This window comes from Amaranthus tricolor, chromosome 6, assembly GCF_026212465.1.
Source record: "Amaranthus tricolor cultivar Red isolate AtriRed21 chromosome 6, ASM2621246v1, whole genome shotgun sequence".
Taxonomy (NCBI): domain Eukaryota; kingdom Viridiplantae; phylum Streptophyta; class Magnoliopsida; order Caryophyllales; family Amaranthaceae; genus Amaranthus; species Amaranthus tricolor.
In genome coordinates, this window is record NC_080052.1 from 8,014,622 (window position 1) to 8,021,876 (window position 7,255).

The following is a 7,255-nucleotide window of genomic DNA, read 5'->3' on the forward strand; positions in this document are numbered from 1 at the left end:
GGTAGTAATTAAGTTCTGAATTTATGAATATTATTATATTAATGGAATATTTTAAAGCTGTAAGCTTTTATATTTGTACATTTTTGGGATAGTCATTTCACAGAAATTCAGGAAGATTTACCCACAAAGAGAATAAATTTACTTGTTTACTGCTAAATTTCAGAAGAATTTTCATTTACTGCACTTTTATCAATGCTTTTACTTCATGTAACATAATTTTCTTTTTAATATTTATAATTTGTTTTCAGCCTCAGAAAGAAGATTCTCAACCTTTTTCTTTTGTACCCAGATCAGAGATGATGATGTTAATCATATGTCTCTACTTCTCTTTTATGTTCCTATCAGGTAAGTATTTCATTTTTATTAATTAGAAAAAAAAATGGAAAATTAATTAAAACTTAGCATTTGTTAATGCTTAATTTTTTTGTGGATTCCTATATATATGAAGCTTATACATGTGTTGTTGGGTATTTCTTTATCATTTTTGATTTAATCCATTAAATTAAATACTTATAATGCGATGAATTTTTCTAGAAATGATAAAGTGATTAACAAAGTTTTTGTGCCTCTTATTTTACGTCATTTTTTATTTAATTAATTTATCTCAATAATTTTACATTTTTTTTTACAAGAGTCCCACTCTTATTTTTTTAATTATAACTATAAATTTATACTCTCTCGATCTTAAATATTCATTTTTATATATCGTCCTTTTGTATTTTGTCTCATTTTTCAATCCAATTTTTCTCATTTTAGATTAAGCGCAAAATGAAAGGAATAAAGGGACTAATAACTCTTTTATCAAATTAATAGAAAAAATTATTAAAAAAAAACTAATTTATTCAAGATACTTTATAGAATATTAACCTTTTGTTTTTTTATTTTTTAGAAAATAAATCACAATATTTATGAGTTATGATTTCTACTTTTATATGCACATGTAGTGGTTGAACAAATTGTTGATTGCCAAATTGAATTAATGTACAACTAAATACTTTATAGCATTAGATTAGAATTTTAGTGCATTAGTTATGTTAAATGATAACATAGTACTATTGATAATTAATTGTTCAATTGCCTTGTTACATTCTTCTAAATTAAACATGAATTTTGAAATTTATTTAATGAATAGATATTTAAATTTTTTTTTCTTTTCAAAATGAATCTTGTGAAACTATACTTTGAATGAAAACTACCTAACTTCATAAAATAATTTCCCATGGGATGAAAGAATATACCTTTAATACCATAACGAATATAAATATTTGTTTTTATATATTTCTTCGATGTTCTGGTTAATTTTTTAATTAAGGCGCTAATGCAATAAATTAGTTATGTTAGAGATGCTAATCTTAGCTTAATTGTGCTCAATAATTGAGATTGAAGGAGTAGATTGAATTACCATAAGTGTACAAAATGTTGATTATGATTAAGATGTGTAAGATGCAAAAATGGTCCCAAAAAAAAGGGCTTGAATTTGATGATGATATGGTGGGGGGGCATATGAACACATGACACCCATGAATCTCAATAATTCTTACTGATCATCTACTGCTAGCTATCAGTTTTGTGCTTCTCTGCCAGAGAAATTGGGACTGTTTGCTCCAGATAACCATGAAAGGTCATTTGCCAATGACATTAATTCAACCGTCACGGATACTTCTGTTGCTTCCTCTATCTCGTCACTCAAACTAAGTACCTATCTTCCTTGTTTTGGATCAATTTTCACCTTGCCTATCAACAATGAAAAAAAAAAAAAAACCTTATATGGACCGGTCTGGTCCACACTATTTTCCTATGATTTAACTTGAAAATATTATAATTTTTATATGATTGTAATTGATTGTACTTGTAAAGTGGAAAAACTTACTATTTTTAATTTATACCTTTTAAAGTTAGTATATTCTAAATTAATATTTTCTCCGTTCTAAAATATTTGTTACATTACTGCTATCGACATTATTCATCGTTTAACCTTATTTTATATGTTACGGTTATTGTGTAAGAACAAATATAGTCAAATGGGATCTTATTTAAATCTTCTAATCGCATGCTTTCATAATATTCACTTTTTTAATTTTTAAATGAGTATAGTTCATTATATAAATGATCAAAATAACATATAAAATTGCATAAAAAGTCAAATATAACAAGTATAATAGAATAGAGGTTGTATAAATCTAAAAACTTACTATACTAGACCTTTTTTGTCAAAGTTTTGTTCTCTTCTTCGTTCTACTATAAATGTTTTATTTTTTTATTGGGTCAATTAACTTTAAGTGTATAAATATTCCGATATCTTTAATTAAAAAGCTATGTATGAATGAAATTTATTTGAGCCCCGTAAAATTCGCAAACTATGATATTTATCTATATTAAATTATAGATGTTTAAGTTATGTAATAGTTAAAGGAAAACTTGAGCAGAAATGAAGATTTATATTCTTATTTTTTTTGTAATTTCATTTTCTCTTTTGTATTTTTGCTCTTTTGCTATTTTGCTATTGTTATTGGGAATCTTTATTCTTTACCGTATAAAAGGTGAACAAAATAGACCCCATGTCCCCATAAAATACTTTTCCAATCAATTTATATCAAATTTTTTTTAGTAGTGTTTAGCAATATAGAATTCATTTGAAAATATAAAATTTAATTTTGATATTGAAAAATTTTACATTGTTATTAAAATTCTATGAAAATAATCCAATTCCACATTTTCAAATTTATGATGTGTCAAATATAATATTTGACCTAATTCAATATTTGGAAATAAATTCCACATTACTAAACATACCATTAAACAATTATTATTGAAAACGGATCGAAATATAAATTTTCTTATTGGCTAAAGAGGGAAAGTGGTCCACCTCAAGTAGTTGCATCAAAGGCCAGACAGGAGGGAATGGCAAATTTCTGGCAAATCATTAAAAGGAATTATTTTATAATTTGGATCCATTTTATAATTAATATGTCTGTGCCATTTAATTGGTTATATTTCCATTTTTCATATTTTGTGTAATTTCCTTATCTGTACAAATTGTTGTGCTGATATGCATGGCTCTATTAGCAAAGCGATCTACATCATATTATTTTATTATCTGAAGGATTTTAAATATCCATTTCTATATTATAAATGCATGATGTATAATAATTTACACAAGAATAGTTAATTAATAAAGAGTCAAAGATTATTAGTTGCTTCAAAGTCTGAACTAATAAAAATATATTTAGGAAAAATATCATGAAAATATACAACTTTTTGTTAATTTCCCTATAATAATACCAAGTATTGATTAACGAATAATACCAACTTAAATGAGAGTTTTCCTAGAAAATATCTAACATGTTAAAAATCAAATTATAATGATTATATAATACAAAAAAATTGGTAAATTTATTAATAAACTAAAGTATATATATTATTCTAGGAAAATAACCCCTAAGTTAGTGTTGTTCTTGGTTAATCAAGACTTGTATTATTATAAGAAAATTAATAAAAAGTTATATTATTGACTTTAAATTTTCCTAAAAATTTTACTAAAAAAAATTCTGGTATAATCACAATAAAACATCTGAAGAACAAATTATAAAAATTTCTTCAAAATTAAAAATTGTTTATATCTAAACTTAAAAATATAATCTTTTATACATAGATAATTGAGTTTATCCTGCTGAAAATATTCTCAGTTTAGTGCAGGTTAGTTTAGATGAACACTTTTTCAATTCATAAATCATAACTTGTTAGCCATTTGGATTTCAATTTTGATTTAGGTGTGTTACCACAACTTAATAATAAAAATTACACAAATTTTTAAATGAGACGATATGATGTTAAGACTATTTTTATTAGGATAGTTTATATATATTTAGTCTATTAAAGTGATCCTTATAATTTTAAAATGATCGATCACTTAAGAGCAATATACTAATTATATGAACGTATCTTGTAGTGAAACGATCTCAAACAAGACCATACACACAATACACACAACTAAGTATTTTGGCTTTGTTAATTTTATAGATCAGACTTGTATCAATTATAGAACATATATAACAAATTTACAGATTTGTTAATTTTCCCTTTAGGCTACAAGTGTGTATTCTTTATTCCATACACAACTCAAAGGGCATAAACCTTTTTATCTATCAAATGATTTTTTTGTGACATTCATTTATACTATTAAGTTTTATGAAAGCCAAGATATGCATGCAATAATGTTAAATAATAGTTGTTATAGGTGTATGTTATTAGAAATATAATACAAATGAAAAAAAAAAAAAACCTACAACTAAAATGTTATATAGTAGATGCCTTAGTGTATGGAAAATTAAGGACTTCATGCTTTAGATGAACGCCAATGATAAATAATCGTGAAGATTATTTTGCGATACTAAAGTCACTCGAAAACATGATGTAGATTGAAGGCAATATGTAAACTTTTTTGGTAATATTTTCCTCACAAAGATATTTAAGTTTGAGATTTAAAAATTTCACAAAGAGATACAATCAATATTCTCAATAATCACTTAGTATAAACTAGTGCTGTTTATGGCCGAGCTACTCGCCAGGCTCGACCCACTCGGCTCGAAATACGGGTAGGCTTGGACAACGTTTTTGAAAATAAAACAATTAAATTTGGACGAGTAATACCCGTCCGCCAAGATAAATGGGCGGGTAGCGACACCAATAAAATACCCGTGGGTATACCTGCCCACCCGCTTAATATAATATATTAATTAATAAATGATTAATTCTATTAAGTAATATACTAATTTAGTAGTCTACTGTTTTGGACTACAAATACTAACCTATGAGATGGCCTAAGTCGTGCGACTGGACCAGGCCTAAAAATTTTTTTAAAAAATTCTGACATACTAATATCAAAACTTAAAGGGACAATTCCAAAACTTAAAAAGCTTATTCATAGACTTAAAAAGTCAAATTCAAAGTTTTTAATATCAATTTCATGTTTGAGTTATCCTACTTTAAAATTGATTAACTCTTGCAATCGGTCTTTCAAATTTTTAAATTGGTCCTTTAAGCGTTTTAATTGACCTTTTACGTCTTAAACATGTCAAATTCCATGACTTAAAATATCAATTTTAAATCCTTGAAATTGGTCATTTAAGCCTTTAAATTGGTCTTTTAACTTTTAAAATTCACATTTTAATTAGTGAAATTCGTAAAAAATTTCTACAATTGGGCCGACACATTAAGACACGTTTCACAAGTGAGACGGTCTCACTCAAGATTTTGTGTTTGGACTATGGACTTTGGAGTAATATATAGGACCCATACGGCCCATCTTTTTACCCATAGACTAGTGTACCCGGTTATATTTAATTACTTCTATGATTCTTAATTTTTTGACAACCTTGTTATTTATTGGCAAAATCGTCTTATTATTTTTTTTCTTAATTTTTATGATTGAAAAATAACACGTTTTTGCAAAAAAAAACAATTTTCAAAAGTGTTATTTTTACATCTAAAACTATTACTTTTCTACAATAAAAATTACACATGAAATAGTAACACATATTTGCCAAAAACTAAGAAGGTTCGCATAATTTACACTTAAACACCCACGAACTTTCCCTATTCATATATATGTGTGTTTGTGTTTTTCATTTAATCTCAACAAAATTTTTTTTTCTTAATACAAAAAGTGAAGTTAGGTTTTGTTCTATCAGCTTTGAGTACTGATACAACTCCATTTATTCATCATATAAAGCCAATTCGACTTTTTGAACCCAAGAAACAGAGCCAACTTAGTCGGGTTCATCTTCTGACTAATTTTGGATCAACTTTTCTTCTTTAAATAAGCCACGATAAGGATCCCATCAACATAGTAGACACATCCTCAATATGTCAACATGCCTAGGCAAGAGCAAGAGCGCACTCAAGACACCGAAAGTTTCAACTAGTTCTTTATTAAAACAATGGTTTCTTAGAACAATTGATTTAACTGTAAACCCATACATGTGGTAGTTTTAATGCATAAGTAATCCAAGTTTAAAACTTATTGTTACAAAGATTATTCTTTAACTTTGTTGTCATTTTTAAAACTTTTTTGTTTGTATTATCTTAATTGACATCAGTTTTAATTTCTAACACTCAGTATCTCGGACCGCTAATGACTATTCATAATGACTGTAGACTGACCCTACAAATCAATACAAGTCTTTCAGCACACTTTGGCCTCACTTGTGCGCACCTAAGAAAATTTCTCAGAATGTCACCCATCCTAAGATTGCTCCCCACTAAGCACGCTTAATTATGAAGTTCTTAGCAAATTGGCTCCTATGAAAAGAAGATGCACCTTGTTTTATGAGTAATTTATCAATGCTTTTTAAAGCTAAATCTGGTGTATCACACTCACCCCCACTTAGGAATAAAACGTTCTCGTTGGACCATAGTTTCAAGATCTTTTCCCTCGCTAGGTGCACTAAATACATGATTAATCACGGTCGCTGGGTTTCTCTGATACCATTTGTAACACCCCGGCCCCTCAGACCACTAGTGACTACTCATCGTGACTGTAGACTTGCCCCACAAATCAACACAATTCTTTCAGTGCACTTTAGCCTCACTCGTACGCACCTAGGAAAACTTTCCTAGGAGGTTACGCATCCTAAGATTACTTCCCACCAAGCACCCTGAACTGTAAAGTTCTTAGCAAATGGACCCCATGAAAAGAAAATGCATCTTATTTTATAAGCAGTCTATCAATCCTTTTTAAAGCTAAATCTGAGGTATCACAGTTATCTCAACCATTGTAATTAATATCTAAATTTTGCTCTATGATTTACAATCCAAAAACAAACAAATAATTTAATCGTATAAAAGATCAAGATCCTAATTCTTTGTAAGTTGATATTATTAGTCATGTTCTTGATTAAAAGTTTCAAGAAGTCATATGCAATTTCTTATAAACAACGAGCAAATTTATTATTATTAGAAATTGATTTTTATTATTCATTTCTTGATATGAAAGGATTGATAAAGAAAGAAGTTATTCTTTTAATAAAGCAACTCAAATTTAAGTGAAATTCCAGTCTTTAGTCGCGACATATTTCTTTTAAAGCCAATTTATCAAACATAAAATTGACCAAATTTTAAATAAGCGTATAGGTTATGCTGAATTCTACATGTGTGCAGAATCAACTTAGCTGTTATTTATCAATAATATATGCTAACAAATGAGATTTTTAATGAAATACATGTGACCATAACTTACATAGACCAGGCATAGAAT

General features: G+C 27.4%; 1 long non-coding RNA gene across 1 annotated transcript in view; it reads left to right on the forward strand.

Moving 5' to 3' along the window:
• LOC130815365 (uncharacterized) overlaps nucleotides 1–1,923 on the forward strand; it is a 2,894-nt gene extending 971 nt beyond the window's left edge. The window contains exon 2 of the long non-coding RNA XR_009042563.1: nucleotides 249–1,923. This is a non-coding gene — a long non-coding RNA (uncharacterized LOC130815365). The remainder of the gene's footprint in view (nucleotides 1–248) is intronic.
• The last annotated feature ends 5,332 nt before the right edge of the window (nucleotides 1,924–7,255 follow it).